Source organism: Furipterus horrens, unplaced genomic scaffold, assembly GCF_987537825.1.
Source record: "Furipterus horrens unplaced genomic scaffold, mFurHor1.1.pri manual_scaffold_8, whole genome shotgun sequence".
Taxonomy (NCBI): domain Eukaryota; kingdom Metazoa; phylum Chordata; class Mammalia; order Chiroptera; family Furipteridae; genus Furipterus; species Furipterus horrens.
In genome coordinates this window covers 70,921,195-70,944,077 of record NW_028327178.1, presented here as the reverse complement: position 1 = coordinate 70,944,077, position 22,883 = coordinate 70,921,195, and the positions used below count along the sequence as shown (strand labels likewise).

At 38.0% G+C, this 22,883-nt stretch overlaps 1 non-coding gene across 1 annotated transcript; it reads left to right on the top strand.

The window, feature by feature from the left end:
* Nucleotides 1-15,951: 15,951 nt before the first annotated feature.
* On the top strand, nucleotides 15,952-16,060 carry LOC150003122 (U6 spliceosomal RNA). The gene has a single exon (XR_016512807.1). It is a non-coding gene; the product is annotated as a U6 spliceosomal RNA (small nuclear RNA).
* The last annotated feature ends 6,823 nt before the right edge of the window (nucleotides 16,061-22,883 follow it).

Below are 22,883 nucleotides of genomic sequence, written 5' to 3'. Positions count from 1 at the left end.
AGACGGGACTCGACCAAGTGGCATTGGCGCTGAAGGACAGGAGACAGCGTGCTACCGGGCAAGTGAGAACATAATTCTCCTTTATATTTTTCTCTAGTGGATGGTGGAGACGGGAGGAAAGTTTGGGTGTGGTAGGCCGTTCTGGAGGAGCCCAGGCGCAGGGGCGCGCTAATCCACTCCTCAACCCTACCATTGGGTCGCGGGGGCGCACATAGGGAAGTGCTCTCATTCACTGGCCCAGGTGCACGGGGCCGTGAGTCCAGGCGTCCCTCGGACATTCCCCAACGGACATAAGATCAGTGCCCCAACGGGCACAGGGAGGGCCCACTGAACACGCAGAGGACTGTGCACAGACACCCCTAGACAGCTCCCGTGGGCGCAGGGCCCCAGGCCGGAAAGCAGACCACTAGCGCAGGCTCTGTTTGTGCCCGCCCAGACGGGTGAGGGAAGGCGGGCGGCTGCAGCACGGGAACAGCGAGAGGCGGCGACCCACGGACGCTCGATTCCACTGAGCGCAAGTGTCCCTGGCCCTGCCCTAAGAGGCGAGAGACCAACTCCCGGAGCTCGGCTCAGCGGGACTGAGGGCACGGGGCAGCGTGCGAGCGTGAAAGCACCTCAGCCCGGGGTCAGTGGGAGCTCTCTGGCCGCCTGTGCGGGCAGGGTCACCTTGGCGCAAACAGGGAACCGCCGCGGCCCAGCGAAAGAAGGAGCCAATCCCGGGGAAAGCGCTCGGGCCGTCCGCGCGGGCAGGGTCACCTCGGCGCGAACGGGGAACTGCCGCGGCCCAGCGAAAGAAGGAGCCAATCCCGGGGAAAGCGCTCGGGCCGTCCGCGCGGGCAGGGTCACCTCGGCGCGAACGGGGAACTGCCGCGCCCCAGCGAAAGAAGGAGCCAATCCCGGGGAAAGCGCTCGGGCCGTCCGCGCGGGCAGGGTCACCTCGGCGCGAACGGGGAACTGCCGCGCCCCAGCGAAAGAAGGAGCCAATCCCGGGGAAGGCGCTCGGGCCGTCCGCGCGGGCAGGGTCACCTCGGCGCGAAGGGGGAACTGCCGCGCCCCAGCGAAAGAAGGAGCCAATCCCGGGGAAAGCGCTCGGGCCGTCCGAGCGGGCAGGGTCACCTCGGCGCGAACGGGGAACTGCCGCGCCCCAGCGAAAGAAGGAGCCAATCCCGGGGAAAGCGCTCGGGCCGCCCGCGCGGACAGAGACACCTTGGCACGAACGGGGAACCACCGCGGCCCGGCAGCAGTGGGCTCCAACCGCGGGGCAAACTCTCGGGCCGTCAGAGCGCGCAGGGGCTTACGCGCAAGGGCACCTCAACTGGCTACAGCGGGCAGCAAGGTAGCGCGCCGCGCCGGCAATCGCGGGCACGCACCATAGCGGCAACCGGGTGCGCACACCAGTCCGGCAAAAGAACAAGAACCTCTGACCTGCCACACTAGACCAGCTGCGGACCCAGAAAAAGAAGGCAACACACCAAGGCTAAAACGGAGTAAAAACATCGTTTTTTTTTTCTCCAAATTTTTTCTCCCTTGTTCTTTCTTTCTTCTTAATAATTTCTTTTCTTTCCTTCTTTCTTTATTCTTTTCCTGGGGTTTTTTTTGGGGGGTTTTTGGGGGGTATATATATATATATATATATATATTTTTTTTTTTTTGGTTCAATTTTTTTTTCTCTCTCTTTTTTCTTTCTTCTGTATTCTTTCTTTTCTATCTTTCTTTGTTCCTTTCTTGCTAACCTTTTGGGGTTTTTTGGGGGGGGTTGTGGTAAATTTTTTATTTTCTTCTCTTTCTCTCTTTCTTCTTTTCTTTCTCCTATTTTCTTGGGGATTTTTTGGGGGAGTGTTTTTCCTCCACCTCTTCCAATAATAACAAACTTTATCTCTAACGTGTTGCATATAACCTCTCCTTCTCAGCCTTTCTCTTTAATAGTGGTTTATTCGTTTGTGTGTCTAGCTTAGCCCCCCTATTACTTTAAATAATACAATATAATTACTATATAAACCCAAATACAATACAATCCCACTTTCTTACTATACTAAGTATTTTTCTATCCTTTTCTTCTATTTTTCTTAACATACAATGTAAATATTACTAACTGGCTTGCACAGTCTCAACTATTATTAATCTATCAACCCCTCTATCAAAAATTATATTTTTCCTCCCCAAAAACAACTCGTATCTATTCTTCTTATAGTATAAAAGCTCAAATCTCTTTACATTTATATTAATACGGGCTAGTTGGCTAACGATAGCAGGATAGAGTGGGGGATACTTTCTGAGGGTGTGGGTCTCCTGCCTGGGCTGTGTGTTTATGTCTTTAACAGCATATCCACAAAAGAACTCAAGACAAAGCAGATAGAGTGACTCAACCAAGTAGCCAGAAGGAAGATCCTATCAAAGAACATCTGAAATATAACCGAACAGCATAAACAAACGACATAAAGGGTAACTTAAGACCATCAGGCTCAGGATATCAAAGAGACTGCACCACTGAAACTCCCAGACCTTCGATAAAGAATATTACACCACAAAGGAGGGAAGTCAAAGCAGACTACCCCCCCAATAAATAAATAGATAAATAAATAAATAAATAAATAAAAACAAAAAGAATCCAACATGGTAAGACGCAAAAATAACCCCTCAATGAAAAGAAAAGAGGAATCCTCAGAAAGAGAGATAGACGAAATAGACATAGCCCAAATGTCAGACATGGAATTCAAAACAATGGTGGTAAAGAAGCTCAATATACTCGACATCCTTAAAATCAACTATGACAACCTTCAAGGAAGTTACCAGCAGCTCCAAGAAAATTACAGGGAACTGGCAGAGAACTACACCAGCATAAAAAAAGACATAGAAATCGTTAACAAGAACCAGGAAGAACTTAAGAATACAATCTCTGAACTGAAAAACACAGTAGAATCAGTCAAAAGCAGACTAAACGAAGCAGAAGATCGGATTAGTGAGTTAGAAGATAATGTAGAGAAGAACTCCCAGACAATACAGCAAAATGAAAAACGATTGAAAAAATATGAACAAGATGTAAGGGAATTACAGGATAGCATTAGGAAAAATAATTTAAGGATCATCGGAATACGAGAGGAAGAAGAAAAGGAACATGGAATTGAAAATCTGATAGGAGAAATAGTGACAGAAAATTTTCCGAACCTGATGAGAGGAAAAGCTATGCAAGTCCAAGAAGCACTGAGAGTTCCAATCAAGAGGAACCCCCAAAAACCCACTCCAAGGCACATCATAGTTAAAATGGCAACATTCCAAGACAAAGAGAGAATCCTAAAAGCAGCAAGAGAAAAGCAGCAAATAACATACAAGGGAGCTCCGATAAGGCTATCAACTGATTTCTCAACAGAAACATTACAAGCCAGAAGGGAATGGTCAAAAATATTTCAAGCAATGAAAAACAAAGGCCTACAACCAAGAATACTCTACCCAGCAAGGCTCTCATTCAAAATAGAAGGTGAAATAAGGAGTTTCTCAGACAAAGGAAGACTGAAAGAATACATCTCCACCAAACCAGCATTGCAAGAGATGCTAAAGGGACTGTTCTAGGAAAAAACAAGAGAGGAGAGGAACAGAGGTACAAAGGGAAATGAATAAATACACGTCAATAATAACCTTAAATGTAAATGGATTAAATGCTCCAATTAAAAGACATAGGGTAACGGAATGGATAAGAAAACAGGACCCACATATTTGCTGTCTACAAGAAACACACCTCAAAACAAAAGATTTACACAGACTGAAAGTAAAGGGATATAAAAAAATATTCCAAGCAAACGGACCAGAAAAAAAAGCCGGGGTAGCAGTTCTCATATCAGACAAAATGGATTTCAAAGCAAGGACAATAAAAAGAGACAAAGAAGGACATTTCATAATACTTAAAGGAACAATCCATCAAGAAGATATGACTTTGATAAACATATATGCACCCAACATAGGAGCACCCAAATACATAAAGCAAATACTAGAAGACCACAAAAAGGATATCAACAACAACACACTCATAGTAGGGGACTTCAACACTCCATTATCAACAATAGACAGATCATCAAAGCAAAGAAACACCAAGGATATACAGGCATTGAACAACACACTAAACCACATGGATCTAACTGATATATATAGAACTTTTCACCCCAAAGAAGCAAAATATACATTCTTTTCAAGTGCACATGGGACATTTTCAAAGATAGACCACATGATAGGTCACAAAACAAGCCTCAACAAATTCAAGAAAATTGAAATCATATCAAGCATCTTTTCAGATCACAATGCCTTGAAACTAGAAATCAACCTCAGAGGAAAAAATCAAAGACACCCAAACTCATGGAGATTGAATAACATGCTATTAAATAATGAATGGGTTAACAATGACATCAAAGAAGCAATCAAGAAATTTCTAGAAACTAATGATAATGAGCACACAACAACCCAAAACCTGTGGGACACAGCAAAAGCAGTCCTGAGAGGGAAGTTTATAGCAATACAGGCATATCTGAAAAGGCTAGAAGAATCTCAAATAAAAAACCTAACCACAATGCTACAAGAACTAGAACAACAACAACAAACAAAGCCTAGGGCAAGAAGAAGGAATGAAATCATCAAGATCAGAGCAGAACTAAATGACATAGAGACTAAACAAACAATCCAAAAGATCAACGAAACTAGGAGCTGGTTCTTCGAAAAAATCAACAAAATCGACAAGCCTCTAGCCAGTCTAATCAAGAAAAAAAGAGAGAAGACACAAATAAACAAAATCAGAAATGAAAGAGGAGAAATCACGACTGATACCTCAGAAATACAAATGATAGTTAGAAATTACTTCAGACAACTGTATGACAAGAAATTTGACAATCTAGAAGAAATGGACAAATTTCTAGAAACATACAACCTTCCAAAACTGAATCAAGAAGAAGTGGAAAGTCTCAACAGACCAATAACAAAGAAGGAAATTGAAACAGTAATCCAAAATCTCCCTGCACACAAAAGCCCTGGACCGGATGGCTTCACAGGCGAATTCTACAAAACATTCAGGGAAGAACTAACTCCTATCCTCCTCAAACTGTTCCAAAAAATCCAAGAAGAAGGGAAAATCCCAAACTCTTTCTATGAAGCCAGTATTATCCTAATCCCCAAACCAGGTCAAGACACAACAAAGAAAGAAAACTACAGGCCAATATCACTGATGAACATCGATGCTAAAATCCTCAATAAAATATTGGCAAACAGGATCCAGCAACACATCAAAAAGATCATACATCATGATCAAGTGGGCTTCATTCCAGGGATGCAAGGATGGTTTAATATTCGCAAATCAATAAATATAATACATCACCTAAACAGAATGAAAGACAAAAATCACATGATCATATCAATAGATGCAGAAAAAGCATTTGATAAAGTTCAACACCCATTTATGATGAAAACACTCAGCAAAATGGGAATAAAGGGAGCATATCTTAACATAATTAAGGCTATATATGAGAAGCCTGAGGCCAACATCATACTCAATGGACAAAAACTGAAAGCATTCCCCCTGAACTCAGGAACGAGACAAGGTTGTCCACTCTCTCCACTCCTTTTCAACATAGTGTTGGAAGTCCTAGCCACAGCAATCAGACAAGAAAAAGAAATAAAAGGAATCCAAATTGGGAAAGAGGAAGTGAAACTTTCATTATATGCAGATGATATGATAGTATACCTAGAAAATCCTATAAACTCCACTAAAAGACTACTCAATATAATAAGTGAATTTGGCAAAATCGCAGGGTACAAAATAAATATACAGAAATCCAAGGCATTTCTGTACACCAACAATAAAATAGCAGAGACAGAGATAAAAAAGAAAATACCATTTACTATAGCAACAAGAAAAATAAAGTACCTAGGAGTAAACTTAACCAAAGAGATAAAAGACCTGTACTCTGAAAATTACATAACATTGAAGAAAGAAATTAAGGAAGAAACAAATAAATGGAAGCAAATACCATGTTCTTGGATGGGAAGAATCAACATCATCAAAATGGCCATATTACCCAAAGCAATTTACAAATTCAATGCAATCCCTATTAAAATACCAATGACATATTTCACAGACCTAGAACAAATACTCCATAAATTCATATGGAACCAAAAAAGACCCCGAATAGCAAAAGCAATCTTGAGACAGAAGAACACAGCAGGAGGAATCACAACACCAGATATCAAACAATACTACAAAGCCACTGTAATCAAAACAGTATGGTACTGGCATAAGAACAGACATATAGATCAGTGGAACAGAATAGAGAGTCCAGAAATAAACCCAGGCCTCTATGGTCAACTAATCTTTGATAAAGGAGGAAGGAACATAAAATGGAGTGAGAAGAGCCTCTTTAACAAATGGTGCTGGGAGAACTGGATAGGGACCTGCAAAAAAATGAAACTAGACCACCAACTTACACCACACACGAGAATAAACTCAAGATGGATCAAAGACTTAAATGTAAGCCGTGACACCATAAAAGTCCTAGAGGAAAACATAGGCAAGAAAATATCAGATATCTCACGTAACAATCTCTTCACGGACACATCTCCTAAAGCAAGAGAAATAAAGGAAAAAATAAATAAATGGGATTACATCAAACTGAAGAGTTTCTGCTCAGCAAAAGAAAACAACAGCAAATTGAAAAGGAAACCAACCATATGGGAAAACATATTTGCCAATGACATCACAGACAGGGGACTGATATCCAAAATATATAAAGAGCTGATACGACTCAACATCAAGAAAACAAACAACCCAATTAAAAAATGGGCAAGGGACCTGAACAAACACTTCTCCGAAGAGGACATACAGAAGGTCCATAGACACATGAAAAAATGCTCAACATCATTAGCCATCAGGGAGATGCAAATAAAAACCACAATGAGATACCACCTTACACCAGTCAGAATGGCCATCATCAACAAATCAACAAGCAACAAGTGCTGGCGAGGATGTGGAGAAACGGGAACCCTACTGCACTGTTGGTGGGAATGCAGACTGGTGCAACCACTATGGAGAACAGTATGGAATTACCTCAAAAGATTAAAAATGGAACTGCCTTTTGAACCAGCGACTCCACTACTAGGATTATACCCGAAGAATCTTGAAACACCAATTCAAAAGAACTTATGCACCCCTATGTTCATAGCAGCACTGTTTACAATAGCTAAGTGCTGGAAACAACCTAAGTGCCCATCTGTAGATGAGTGGATCAAAAAACTGTGGTACATTTACACAATGGAATACTATGTAGCAGAAAGAAAGAAGGAACTCCTACCATTTGCAACAACATGGATGGAACTAGAGAGAATTATGCTTAGTGAAATAAGCCAGGCAAAGAAAGAAAAATACCATATGATATCACCTAATACAGGAAACTAAAGAACAACACAGACAAAGGAACTAAATAGAACAAAAAGCAGAGTAGCAGTCAATAGGGGGGAGGGGAGAGGGAGAGAAGGGGGATAAGTAAGGGAAGGGTTTAATTAAAGAGCCTGTATGAAGGACTCATGGACATGGACAGCGGGGAGGGATATGATTGCGGGAGAGGGGGTGGGCTGGGTGGGGGAGAGAAATTGGGGGAAAAGGGGACAACTGTAATTGAAAAACCAAAATAAAAAAAAAAAAAATAGATCAACCAAGTGTTGGCAAGGGAACCCTCAGGCACTATTGGTAAGAATGCAAAATAGTGCAGCTATTATGCAAAATATTATGTTTTTAATAAATTTAAATGGACTGCCTTATGACTCAGCAATTCCACTTCTGGGTATATATCCAGAGAAACCCAAAACACTAATTCAAAAGAATATATACACCCCAATGGGTTATTTACAATAGCAAAGATATGGAAGCAACCCAAGTGCTCATCAAAAAAAGCTGTGTTACATTTATACAATGGAACAGTACTCAGTTATTAAAAAGAATAATATCTTACCATTTGTGACAGCATGGATGGACCTAGAAGGTATTATGCTAAGTGAAATAAGTCAGACAGAAAAGACAAGTACGTGGTTTCACCCATATGTAAACTCTAAAGAGCAAAATAAATGAACAAACAAAATAGAAACATACCCATAGATACAAAGAACATATGATGTCTGTCAGAGTGAGGGGTCTAGAGACCTGCATGAAAAATATGAAGGGATTAAGAACTACTAATTGGTAGTTATGAAACAGTAACAGGCATATAAAGTACAGCATAGGGAATATAGCCAACTGTATTGTAATAAGTATGTACAGTGCCAGGTGGGTGCCTAAACTACTGGGGAATTACTTTGTAAAGTATATGATTATGTAATCATTCACTATATTGTACACTTGAAACTAATACTATTAATTGTAAATTGTAATTGAAAAATAAAATTTAAAAATGTTTATTACTAGGATGTAGAAATCTGATTAATTTTTTATGTTGATTTTGTATCCCAGTAACATTGCTAAACTCATTCATTGTCTTCAACAGTATTCGTGTGTGGATTCCTATAAATAGAAATAGATTTACCCTGTCCTTTTCAACCTGAGGTGTTTTTTCCTTTTTTCTTTTTTCCTTCCTTCCTTCCTTCCTTCCTTCCTTCCTTCCTTCCTTCCTTCCTTCCTTCCTTCCTTTCTTTCTTTCTTTCTTTCTTTCTTTCTTTCTTTCTTTCTTTCTTTCTTTCTTTCTTTCTTTCTTCTTTCTTTCTTTCTTCTTTTTTCTAATTGTTCTTCCTAGAATCTCCAGTATAGTATTAAAAAAATGTTCGAAAGCAGACATTTTTCTTGTTTTTCTATTACTATTGTTGTTAGCTGTGGTTCTTCATAGATGTCATTTGTTGTTTTGAGGAAGTTCTTTATTTGTAGCTTGTTGAGTATGTTGATTCTATCAAAAAATTATTGGCATCAATAATGTGGTTTTGTTTTTTCTTCTACTGAAATGCTGTACTAATTGTTGATTTTCATATGTTGAACCAATTTATTCCTGGGATAATTCCTTCATGCTCATGGTGTAAAATGCTTTTTGTATATTGCTGGATTCAGTTTGTTAACAGTTTGTTAATAATTTAAAATCTATATTTATCTTTTCTTTTTCTGTGATGTCATTGTTTTGTTTTGATGTCAGAGAAAAATACTGGCTTCCTAAAATAACTTGTAGAATGTTCCCTCCTCTTTTATTTTTGTAAACGTTTGTGAAGAGTTTATTTTAATTCATCCTTAAACATTTGGTAAAGCTCACCAGTAAAGCAATCTGGTCCTGAATTTTCCTTGTGAAAAGTATTTTGAGTCCTGGCTGGTGTGGCTCAGTGGATTAAGTGCCAGCGTGCGAACCCAAAGGTCACTAGTTTGATTCCCAGCAGGGACACATGCCTGGGTTGTGGGCCAAGCCACTACTTGGGCTGTGTGAGAGGCAAGCAATTGATGTATCTCTCACACATTGATATTTCCCTCCCTCCCTGCCTTCCCTTCTCTCTAAAAATAAATAGATAAAATCTTTTAAAAAATGTATTTTGATTACTATTCAAATATTTTACTTTCTTCCCTAGTCAGTTTTGGTAGTTTGTGCCTATGTTATTTAATTTGACTACAATTTTTTTATAGGATTTTCTTTTAACTTTTATTTCTATGATGCTGGTAGTAATGTCACTTCTTTCATTTCTGATTTTACTAATTTGAGCCTTCTCCCTTTTTTTTTTCCTCCCCAGGTCAGTCTAGCTAAAGTCTTGTTAATTTTGTTGATTTCTTCAATGAACAAACTTTTGGTTTCATTAAGTTTTCTCTATTTCTTTTACTTCACTTCCAATCCAATTCTTATTATTTCTTTTCATCTGCTAGTTTTAGTTTTTTCTTACTTTTATAGTTTCTAAAAGTGGGAAGTGAGATTATCTTATTTTTTAAAAACAAGGATTACTTGTGTACATTTCTTTTTGAGCACTCTTTTAGTCACATCTCGTAAGTTTTGCTAGTGTCTGTATGTGTGTGTGTGTTTTCACCTCAAAATATTTTTAACTTTTGTAATTTTTTTCTTTAAACTACTTGTTATTTAGCAGTGTATCTTGCTTAATTTTCATATATTTGTAAAGTTCCCAATTTTCCTTCTTGTATTGATTCCAGCTTCACTTCTTTTAGATCGGAGAACATACCTTGCTTTATTTCATTTATTTTAAATTTGTTTAGACTTGTTTTTATTGTAATGTATGGTGTTTCCTGGAAAATGTTCCATGTGTACTTGCAAAGAATATATTTCTTGGTATTGTTGGATGGACTCTTCTATAGATGTTTATTAAATATAATTGGTTTATAGTGTTGTTATAATCATATATACTTGTTGATCTTAATTCTAGTTGTTCTGTCCATTATTGAAAATGAACTATAGGCCTTAGCCAGGTAGCTCACCTGATATACCAACATTGTGGGTTTGATCTTCCATCAGGGCACATACAAGAAACAACCAATGAATGCACAAATAAATAGTGGAACAACAAATTGCTGTTTCTCTTTCTCATCAATTTAAAAACTATTTTAAAAAAAGAAAGTGAGCTAAAGAATATCCAACTGTTATTTTTTATTTGTCTGTTTCTCCATTATATTATGCTAATTTTGCTTCATGTATTTTGGGTTTATAATTATTATGTCTTCCTGATGGATTGATACTTTTACCATTATAAAATGTCTTTTGTCTCTAGTAACAATTTCTGTCTTAAAGTCTATTTTCTTTTATATTAGTATAGCTACTCAACCCTTCTGGATACTGTTTGCATGATATATTTTTTCCAACCTTTTAATATCAACCTATGTGTGTTTCTTGTAGACAGCACATCCTTAAATCATCCTTTATTTTCCTCATTCTGTCCTGTACCTTTGAATTAGAATGTTTAATCCATTTCCATTTAATGTAATTTTTAGTAAGGTAAAAATTACAATTATACCTACAATTTTCATATTTGATTTCTATATAGCTTACATTGTTTTGTTTCTCTATTTTTAATTATTTATCTATTTTGTGTTAAATATATATTTTCTAGGATATTATTTTAATTTTCTTACCATTTACTTTTTAAAGTTTTTTCCTTAAAAAAAAAAATCCTTTATTGATTATACTGTTACAGTTGTCCCAATTTCTTTTCCCTCTGTTCCTCTCCACCCGGTGATGCCCATCCCTCCACTTGTCCCCCGCTTTTAGTCTGTGTCCATTGGTTGTACATATAGTTCTTCTCAACCTCTTCTTGTCTACTCCATTCCCTCCTACTATGCTTCTTAATTCCTGTACCATCTCCCTCCCTTTTCCCCTTCTCCCTCCCTGCTGACCTCCCCCCAATATGTTCCCCATACCTATAGTTCTTTTTCCACTCTCGTTGCCTACTTAGTTTGCCTTTGTTTCGATTCCCTAGCTTCTGTTGTTGGTTGTTGTGTTACAGTTTTCATTTTAATGTTCATAGTTTTGATCCTCATTCTTCTAAACCAGTCCCTTTAACATCTTATATAATAGTGGTTTGGATCTAATGAACTCCTTCAGTTTTAATTTGTCCTGGAAGCACTTTCTCTGCCCTTCTATTCTGAATGACAGCTTCGCTGGATAGAGTATTTGTGGCTGTAGGTTTTTGATTTTCATTACTTTGAATATTTCTTGCCAGTCCCTTCTTGCCAACAGGGTCTCCTTTGAGAAATCAGCTGATAGTCTAATTGGGACCCCTTTGTACATAATTATTTTCTTCTCTCTCGATGCTTTTAAGATTCTCTCTTTATCTTTAATTTTTGACAATTTGATTATAATGTGTCTTGGAGTGGTTCTCCCTGGGTCCAGTTGTTTTGGAACTCTCTGTGCTTCCTGGACCTGTAAGTCTATTTCCTTCCCCAAGTCTGGGAAGTTCTGCTTTGTTATTTTTTCACATAATTTTTTAATTTCTAGTTCTTCTTCACCCTTTTGCAATTCTATAATCCAAATATTTGTTCGCTTATAGCTGTCCCATAGGTTTCTGAGTCTCTCCTTGTGTTTCTCCCTTTTTGTTTCCTCTTTCTGCACTGGTTGACTGTTTGTTTCTTCCCTATGTTCCGATTTGTTGATATGATCTCTAGTTTTCATTTCCTCACCACTTGTCTCGTTTGTGTTTTTGTTCGTTTCAGTGTGACTAGCTTTCATTCCTTCTCCATCTTGTTCCAAATCTTTTGTTAGTTCTGTAAGCCACCTTATGACTATAGCTCTGAACTGAGCCTCAGAAAGATTTCTTATTTGCTCATCGGTTAGGTCCCTCATCTGCTGCCTGGTGAGCTGCATCATAGGGATTTCAATCATGGTCTGTTTCATCCTGTCAGCTTTTCTGTTTACCTTTGTTTCCTGGACTGACTGTAGGGGGCGGTGCCCTGTGCACTCATCACCACCTGGCGACCTGCAACCTTTTTCACAGCTCTGTGGCGCTATGTGTGGGGGCGGCGGTCCAAGATGGATTCCTGCCATTACTCTCTGCTGAGAGACCGGGAGGCTCCTTTCCCATGGCCTCACCATCCAAGGCAATGCGGGGTTTGGGGCTCTGCTTTCCCCAGCATTGGAATCATAAGCTGCCGGGTCTCGACTGCAGCCCGGATTGCTCCCCTGGCATTTCTTGCAGCCCTGTCGCTATCCCTGCTGCTACCAAGAACAGCCCAGCCAGACCTTTCTGTCCAGATTCCAATTTCGCCCCTCCTACCCATCCAGATGAGCACCGCTGGTTTATAACATCATACATTGGGCATCCATGTAGTTTTATTTTCTGGAATTTCTGGTTATCTTTGATTTTGAGGTAATTGTATTCCTACTTAGTTGTAGAGGGAGACAGAGTGGGTCAGTCTAAGCCTCCATCTTCTGCTGGGAATGCTTCTCACCCTCAGTCTTTGCCTGATGTCCCTTCAGGAAGAGAGCTAAATTTATTTGCTTAATGCTTGTTTTGAGAACTATAACATCTTAGCAATTTGTCAGAAAAATACCATATTAAGTTCAATTTCATAAAAAATGTTGCTTTTATATAATTCCATTCACTGCCCTTTCTTAATGCTGCTGTTGTGATCCAAATTATATCTTCATATATTTTGTGATCTATAAAACAGATTTATTGCTATACCTTTATGCAGTTGTTTTAAATTAAACAGTATTTTAAAAGTACAAAAACACCCCACACTTATCGTGTCTTTTATATAACCTATATAGTTTCTTTTCCTGTGATTTTTATTTCTTCAAGTGAATGTTAGTTACTTTTCAATGTCCTTTTATTTCAGCCTGGAGGACTCTCATCAGTATTCCTGTAGAGCAAGTCTGCTGGTAAATTTTTTTTTTTTAATCAAGAAATGTCTTGAAGTTTTTATATTTTTCAAGGGTAGTTTTGCTGGTATAGAATTCTTGGTTCGCAATACTTTTCTTTCAGCATTTTGAATATATCACCCCACTGCCTGTTGACTTTCATGGTTTTAGGATGAGAAATCAGCTGTTAATTTTATTGAGAATCCCTTAGGTCTCACTTCTCTTGTAGCTTTCACTATTGTTTTCTCTTTCAACACGTTGATTATAATGGGCCTAGGTGTGGGTTTTTTTGTGCTTTTAGTACTTGGAGTTTGTTGAATTTCCTGGATCTGTAGAATAATATTTTCATCAAATTTAGGAAATTTTCAGCCTTTAAAAATATATATATTCTATTTGTTTCACTATTCTCTATCTGGAATTCCCATTATACATATGTTGGTACACTTGATAATGTGCCACAGGTCTCTGAGGCTCTACTCATTGTTCTTCATTCTCTTGTCTTTCTCAGGTGAGATATTCTGAATATTCAAGTTGGTAATTATTTCTTTTGCCTGCTCAAATCATTTGTTCACTCCTCTATTGAATTTTTTATTTCAATGATTGTACTTATCTTTCTTATACTTTTTCTTTAGATTTTCAGACTTTTTTTTTTTTTTTCGTTCTTAGGGCACATTAAAAATAGTTGATATAAAGTCTTTGTTTAGTATGGCCGATGGTTGGGCTTCCTTGGGGACAGTTTCTATTAACTGCTATTTTTTTCATTATAAACCATACTTTCTTTTTTCTTTGCATGTCTCATAATTTTTTGTTGAAAACTAGACATATTAGGTCTTTGTCTTCTCTTGTTACCTGTGCAGAACCTCAAGTCTGTCAGAAATGGGACTTTACAGGGCCTTTTAGTTTTTTCCTTTGTATGGGCCCAGCCCTGTACATGCACAACACCCTATATATGTGAGTGGCTTTCTATATTTCCAGATATTAGGAGTTTTCAAAGGCCCCTATGGATAGCTCATTCTCCATTTTTTATTTTTAAGCTTTTTGGTTACTATACTGTTTGTCTTATCTGTTCATCTGTTATTCATGCCTCAAGCAGCCAAGATGTTAAACAATTTTTACTGATTGTTTTCAACAAATTTCCATAGGCAAAAAGTTATTTGTATTTAATGTAGTGTAAATCAAGTTACATAAAAAGGGGTCTTTCAGAGAACTATCGGGCATATGAAATTAAGACATTCTGCCTCTTCCAGTGGCTGCTGGGCTGCTTGTTTTCACTATAACAGGAGTTATTTGCTTTCAAGGCTAACATGGTGCTGGAAAGTAGGGGTGAAAAAAAGAGCAAGTTAAAATGCCACAAAGCTTGCTTCAGCCATTTTTTCTTGAATAAATGTCCACTGCACTGCTGAAAGTTTTTGGTTAATTTTCAGAGTACTGAAAAAGTTGATTTTAACCATTTACCCCAATGATTTTATTGTTATGCAGAAAAAGAGTCTTGAACATTCTCACTTTACCATTCTTGAGCTCATGAAATTTTAAAGAGCCAGGGAAACATTGCCCATGTGAGACTTTGTAGCACAATAAAACATCTTGGTAATCACTTTATGTGTGATAATTACTAAAATGAGGAATTCACAAAGATCAAAAGCCAAAGCCTTTATGTCTGTGTTCACTGTGGGAGAGGTTAGCAATCTGTCCTATCAGAAATTTGAAATTCTCTGATAACTGTATATTACTATTTGTAATGATCTGATAGCTTGAATCTTAGAGAAAGTAAAGAAACTAGGGTTTTATAAATAACAAGATGAATCAGCTGGAGATTGTGACATTCTCCTAATCCTATATATCCATGAAAAAACCAAAATTAGCTCCTGGTTCATTTTAACCTGGTTTTGGCAGAGTATTTATTCATAAGTTATGAAACCAGAGATTTTGCCTAGGTAAGAATAAAAGTGATTTGTTGTGTGGAGCAAGGAGCTCGTTATTGTCTTTGAGATTTCTCTTAAATACAAAGAAATCAGAATTTATATTTTAAGAAAAAACAAAACAAAAACTCTGACAATTTGAAGTTGGTAGTCACACATAGAATAATATCCAGTAGGTCTGACCAAGGATATCTTCATGAAAACTGCTTCAAGGAAATAAAGACAGAAATGATGTCTATCAAGAAAATTTGTTAATACTAATAAAATATGAATGGCTTAAAAATAAAAATTCAATCAGTTTGATTGTAAATACTTATCTCATCTTGATTTATATACTTTACTAACACTAAGTTCGGGATCCTATAGGCCATTATTTGATTTTTTCCACTCTGAACAGTACTCTTGTTCTTTTAAAGACACAATTCTATGTCTTATAATCCTTGAGTTCTTGACTGGTAGATTCATATCTATGATAATATTGTGAAATTTTATCTATGAGGTCTTGAAGTTGGGTGCTGCACTGATATAAACAGTTTATAAGGATACCAACATCAGGTATAAATATAACCTATAGACGAGCTATTTTCTTTTCCTCTCCCTATCCCTTGTTTTTTATTGTTTGAATACAGATCTCCTCCTTCCTAAAATTCCTAGCCTACTCACCCACACTTAAGGCTCCTCTAGTAGTCATTCAATGCTTTAGGAAAATGGCAAGTTTTTTTTTTTTTTTTTTATAAAACAGTTGAGTGCTCCCTTTGGCAGTGCATATATACTAAAAATGGAATGAAACAGTGAAGATTAGCATGGCCTCTGTGCAAGGATGACACGCAAATTCATGAAGCATTCCATATTTTTATATTGCCTAATACATGAAACTAAAGAACAACATAAAAAAATGAACTAAATAGGACAAAGAGCAGAATAACAGTTAATAGGGGGGAGGGGGGAGGGAAAGAAGCGGAATAAGTAAGGGAAGGGTTTAGTCAAGGAACGCGTATAAATGACTCATGGACATGGACAACGGGGAGGGATATGATTGTGGGAGAAGGGGTGGGTTGGGTGGTGGGGAGCAATGGGGGGAAAATGGGACAACTGTAATTGAAAAACCAAAAAATAAAATTTAAACAAACAAACAAAAAAGAAACAAGAGATGGAAAAACTCTTTTTTAATATGAGAGGAAAGGGATTTAGTGCCATGAAGAAATGTCTATATTTTCCGCAGAACAATTTATTTTTAAATAATTAATAAAAAGAATGACTTGTCAAAAAATAAAAAAACCAGTTTAATACCAAAGTAATCATTATTGTGGACAAGATCTACCAATGAATGCTAAAATTTTGTGGAGAAACAAGATTTGCTTAATTTTAAAGTATCTTTCTAAAATATTAACTCTAAGTGCTCAAGATTAACATCACCAATAATAAAACATATTCACATCACAAACACATTAATATGATGCAATGAGGACACAGCACCATTTCTTTGTCAAAAAAGCATAACCTCTTGCGAATCACGAGAAAATGTTAGGCAAAACTGAATTGAGGGACATACTAAACATAAATTATCAGTACCTTTCAAAAGTGTCAAAATCATGATAAATAAGTAAAGACTAAAGAATTGTTATAAACTGGAGGAGACTAAGAAGTAATAATCACTGTATGCAATGTGGGATCCTGGCTAGTAGATCAGAAAAGAAAAAAGATCTTAGAAGAAAAAATGATGAAATTCAAATAAAGTCTGTAGTTTAGTTAGCAGTATACCCGTGTTAATACCACTGATTTTACAATTGTACTATAAGTATCAAAGGTGATAACATTAGGGGAAGTTCACAAGGGGTGTATACGAATTCTTTATGCTATTTTTGTAACTTTCTGTAAGTTTAAAATTATTTCAAAAAAAGTTTAAAAAAATTATTGCACTCGATTTTTACCATTTCAAATAACTACAGTAGTTCCTCACCATATCACGGTTCACTTATCATGGCCTCACTGTATCACAGGATTTTAAAAAATATTATATTTAATTATTTATCACGGATTTTTCACTACATCACGGGATTTTGTGGTACTGTATACATATGTTGTTAAAGTTACGTAGGTTTAAGAGTGTAGAATAAATATAAAGTTCCTGACTTCTGGACAAAATGAAGGCTTAGACTGACATGCCCGGTCTCCCTCTACAACTAAGTAGAAATACAACTATCTCAAAACCAAAAATAACCAGAAATTCTAGAAAATAAAACTACATGGAAGCCCAATGTATGATGTTATAAACCAGCGGTGCTCGTTCAGATGGGTAGGAGGGGCGAAAATCTGAACAGAAAGGTCAGGCGGTGCTGTTTGTGGTAGCAGCAGGGATAGCGGTGGGACTGCGAGAAATGCCAGGGGAGCAATCCTGGCTCCAGTCGAGACGCATCAGCTCTTGATTACAATGCTGGGGAAGGCAGACCCCCATTGCCCCGGACTCTGAGGCCCAGTGGGGGTGGGAATGGAGGAAGTGGATCCCAGTCTCAACGGAGAGTAATGGCAGAAATCCATCTTGGACCCCCACCCCCACACAAAGCACCACAGTGGAGCGAAAAAGGTCGCTGATCGCCGCTGGTCGCAGGGTAGTGATAAGTGCACAGGGCTCCATCCCCTATAACCCTCCCAGGAAGCAAAGCTAAACACAGAACTGTCAGGATGAAGCAGACCATGATTGAAATCCCTATGATGCAGCTCACCAGGCAGCAGATGCGGGACCTGACTGATGAAAAAATAGGAAATCTTTCTGAGGCTCAGTTTAGAGCTATAGTCATAAGGTGGCTTACAGAACTAACAAAAGATTTGGAACAAGATGGGGAAGGAATGATAGCTAGTCACACTGAAACAAACAAAAACACATACAAGTGGTGAGGAAATAAAATCCAGAGATCATATCAACAAATCGGAACATAGGGAAGGAACAGTCAACCAGTGCAGAAAGAGGAAACAAAAATCAAGGAATGTGAGGAGAGGGTTAGAAACCTATGTATGGGACAGCTATAAGTGAATGAACATTCGGATTATAAGATTGCAAGAGGGCGAAGAAGAACTAGAAATTGAAAAATTATGTGAAAAAATAACAAAGCAGAACTTCCCAGACTTGGGGAAGGAAATAGACTTACAGGTCCAGGAAGCACAGAGAGTTCCAAAACAACTGGACCCAGGGAGAACCACTCCAAGACACATTATAATCAAATTGTCAAAAATTAAAGATAAAGAGAGAATCTTAAAAGCATCAAGAGAGAAGAAAATAATTATGTACAATGGGGTCCCAATTAGACTATTAATGGATTTCTCAAAAGAGACCCTGTTGGCAAGAAGGGACTGGCAAGAAATATTCAAAGTAATGAAAATCAAAAACCTACAGCCACAAATACTCTATCCAGCGAAGCTGTCATTCAGAATAGAAGGGCAGAGAAAGTGCTTCCAGGACAAATTAAAACTGAAGGAGTTCATTAGATCCAAACCACTATTATATGAGATGTTAAAGGGACTGGTTTAGAAGAATGAGGATCAAAACTATGAACATTAAAATGAAAACTGTAACACAACAACCAACAACAGAAGCTAGGGAATCGAAACAAAGGCAAACTAAGTAGGCAACGAGAGTGGAAAAAGAACTATAGGTATGGGGAACATATTGGGGGTGGTCTACAGGGAGGGGGTAAGGGGAAAGGGAGGGAGATGGTACAGGAATTAAGAAACATAGTAGGAGGGAATGGAGTAGACAGGAAGAGGTTGAGAAAAACTATATGCACAACCAATGGACACAGACTAAAAGCGGGGGACAAGTGGAGGGATGCGGGTCACCGGGTGGAGAGGAGCAGAGGGAAAAGAAATTGGGACAACTGTAACAGCATAATCAATAAAACATTTTAAAAAATGTAAGGTTCCTACTTTGCGGGGGGCGGGGGTTCTGTAATGTAATACCCACGATAAGTGAGGAAATACTGTATTATTATCCCTCTAATAATTTTTGTCACCTATTCAGAAACTTGATATTTTTGGAATAGTTTTCTAATGAGATTACGACTAATGCAGACTATAAGTGAAAATACTTTGAAAGAAAATAAAAAGTATTGTACCAAGGCAAGATTGTATTCTCAAATTCTCATGCTGCTGTTTCAAAGTTTACTTTATACCCTGTTTTGTTTCTTAAATGTATTAAATAAAGGTGGTGTTGAACTAACAAAGTTTACAATAGGCATGGGATTTAACTTAGAAATTCTTCTTTTGAATATTATCTGGAATGCAGGTACTTGCTATTCACAGCTAAATGTTTAATTATGTAGCTGGAATTCTTATTCCTTGGGAATTTTAGAATCTTGCTTATAGATTACTTTACCTACTTAAACATTGGGATAGTGGTTGTGTTGGGTATTCTATATTTGAAGTGTTTAAAAGTAAATGAGACATGGAAAGTTCTTTTTAAAATGCTACATGTGTTCTTGATGTTATAATTTGTAGTTGGCCATAAATATGGGTAGTTATGAAGAAGACCTAGTTATCTTATCTAAGAGGAAGTACCAACTAAATCCATGCTTCTCAGCCTTTAATGTGCATAGGAATGATCTGTGGATTTTGTTAAGATGCAGATTCTGAATCAGCAGGTGTGCTCTGGGCCTGAGATTTTACATTTCTAAGCAGCTCCCAGGAGATACCATGCTATTGCCCATTTTGAGTAACAAGGACTTAAATGACTAGAAAAAAAAAATTGCTATGAATAAGTTCTGTCTACCTCAGGTATCAATTTTCAGAGAAAGGGGTTTAATTTTAAATATATGAAATATTTAAGTATTTAAGATAGTATGGATAATAACAAAAATTTGAGGAACTCTCTCCAATGAAACAAACACTTGGAGGTAGGGAATAAGGTGTGTGATGCAGCAGTCGCTTCAATGTCAGACGTTGCCTATTGTCAATCGATGGTCATTGGCATCAATTCATCACCAAAAGAAATCCACAGTTTGGGGTGTGGTGAAGAAGAAAACTTTATTTTGTGCAAACAGCTCAACTGTGATATAATACAGCCGTGAAAACAGCTTTGCTGTGGAACAGCTCAATATTATTATAGCTCAATTATGAAGTAGCATATCTGTGGAACAGAACTGCTATGATGTGGCTTTGGGACCAGGCCCCTCTCTGGCTAGACAATTTTGCTCTGCTCTGTGGCAGTCTACACTACTTTGTGCCCTGTGCTGGTCTGCTATGCTTCCATGAGACGTCTTCGGTGTTTCAGATACAGCTGGGGAAATGTTTCAGTCTTCAGTGGAAAGGGAAAATGTTCTCCCAGGGCCAGTGGGGAGCTGACTTTATTATTATTATATAGACAGAAGTTTGCACCACTGGTCCCAGATTGATCCATCTTTATGTAAATGAGGGCTTCAAATCCTAGCAGTTTGACTGGTCCAAAAGGCATTGTCCTCCTAATTAGTCAGAACAGAGTGTCTCAGATTGGTTGGTGAAAGTGCTGATGGAACTATAGCTGCACAGCCCTGATTGGTTGAAATAAGATACCATGAACTCCTTTATAAGGGCTGGCTCAGACAGCAGGAACACAGTGCAGACAGGCAGCTCAGTCAGGAGGCCAGCAGCTTAGTTCAGGCTTCTCCCTGAAGTGCAGTTTGTGTAGAAATGGTTGCTAGGCTCTGTTTTTTAAGTTTGATCCCAGTTAACCACGAGGAACCCTTCTTAGTAGGTATCTTTTTTCTCAGGGTCCACAGCAGAAATGTAGAAAAAAAAAAAAAACAACTGAGGATTCCTCCTGAAATTAGGCTGAACCAGTGGAAGGAAACACTTCTAGGCAACAGAAATCCCCTAGGATGTCTACCGCTGCCACCAGGGGGTGCATCTTCACAGCTTTTCAAGGTTGGTAGTGTGGACTGTCAACTTTCTCTCTAGAGCACTGGTAAAGAGTATGGTATAACAACGTGGGGCCATCCCACTCTTTTACAATAGAACATGACTGTGGCTCTCTCTGCTGACTGGGACTTGGTGATGGGTCATGTGTTTACAACTCTTAGAAAATTACACTTGGCAGCTGAGCTGGGCTTAAATTGAGAAGGATTCTAATTACCATTTAGATTCCAGGTGTCTGGGGAGAGAAGTTTCCTATCGTTGTCCTCATAAGGATAACACAGGGTTGTTAAAGTGTGAAAACTGATCGACTTTGGCACCTTTCTTTTGGATGTTTGATATTTTCAAAATGTTTCTTTGCGGCAGACATCGTTCTGAAGAAAGGTTCTTTCCATCTTTCTAGTTAACAACAAGGAAACTGAGGAACAGGAAAGAAATGGCCTGCACCTTAGATCTATGGCTACATTAGAATTGTAAATCCAGCTTCCTGCTCTAGCCAGCAAAGGTGACTACCTGGGTGACCTGCCCCTTCCTGCAATCTTACTGCAGCTCCTCAGAAACAAGCCTCGTGGCACAGGACAGCCAGCAGCAAAATGCTGGCAAAATGGCTCCCAAAGAAGGCAGTCCTGGAGCCTGGATTGAGCCTTTGTTCATCCTGCCAAAATTAACCATGTGAATTCTTTTAATTTAAGTCAACTTGTCTTAACTGCTTACACATGGACAGAGTCTTTTAATTTGTTCCTAAATTTTTAAATTAAAATAATAGGACATGTTGGTGTCAGCAAAATAATTCTAAAAATAAAAAAGTATAAAAGAAAAATTCAAAGTCCTTCTTCATTCACTGATTCCCACCCAAATCCTGTAATCCTACCTCCAGAAGTAACTATTGCTGACCATCTAAAATTTATATATTTTTATATTATATATTACTAACATATAATATATTAAAATTATATATTATATATTAAAATTATTATATAATTTATATATAATGGTATTTATATATAAGTATGTACATATGAAGAAAGAAACACACACATAATTTTGCTTAACTTGAAAAAAATGACATTAAACTATTTATAATGCAGCTGGCATTGCCACTTAAAGTTTATACCATAGTCTATCAGGATGAGGTTTTGAAATTCAAAAATGATAAAATATTTACAGATCTATTTTCTTGATTAAAAACATGGGATTCCCAAGCCTAATATTTATATGTTAACATAAATAAGCCTCCAGAGTCCTCCTTGGGTTTCCCTATCACACTTAGCACCCTGCCTGCCAAAATTTACATCTACAAGAATAAAATTAGTGGGGTTTGTGTGTTTTCTTTCTGAATGATTCTGATAGAATAAACAAAATTGCTTAAGTTGTGAATGTTTAATTTTTGTCCTCTGAGGATTTAAAATCTTAATCTATTGATTATTTTCATGCTCTGGATTACTTTTTATAGGAGTTTTAAAAAAAATAGGCTTTCCCTGGCCAGGTAGCTGGGTTGGTTAGAGCGCCATCCCATACACCAAAAGGTTGTGGGTTTGATATCAAGTCAGGGCACATACTTAGGTAATGTATTCAATCCTTAGTTGGGGTGCACACTGGAGGCAACCAACAAATGTTTCCCCTTCTCTTTCTTTCTTTCCCTCTCCCCACCCCAAAACAAATCAATAAACATATACTCAATTGAGAATTTTTTTAATTAAAAAGAAACAGAACTCATGTGAAACAGGAGCCTGATACAGTTACGGGTGTAGGGGCGTTTACATACTCTGTCTTTATTTCTTCCAAACACCCAAAAAAG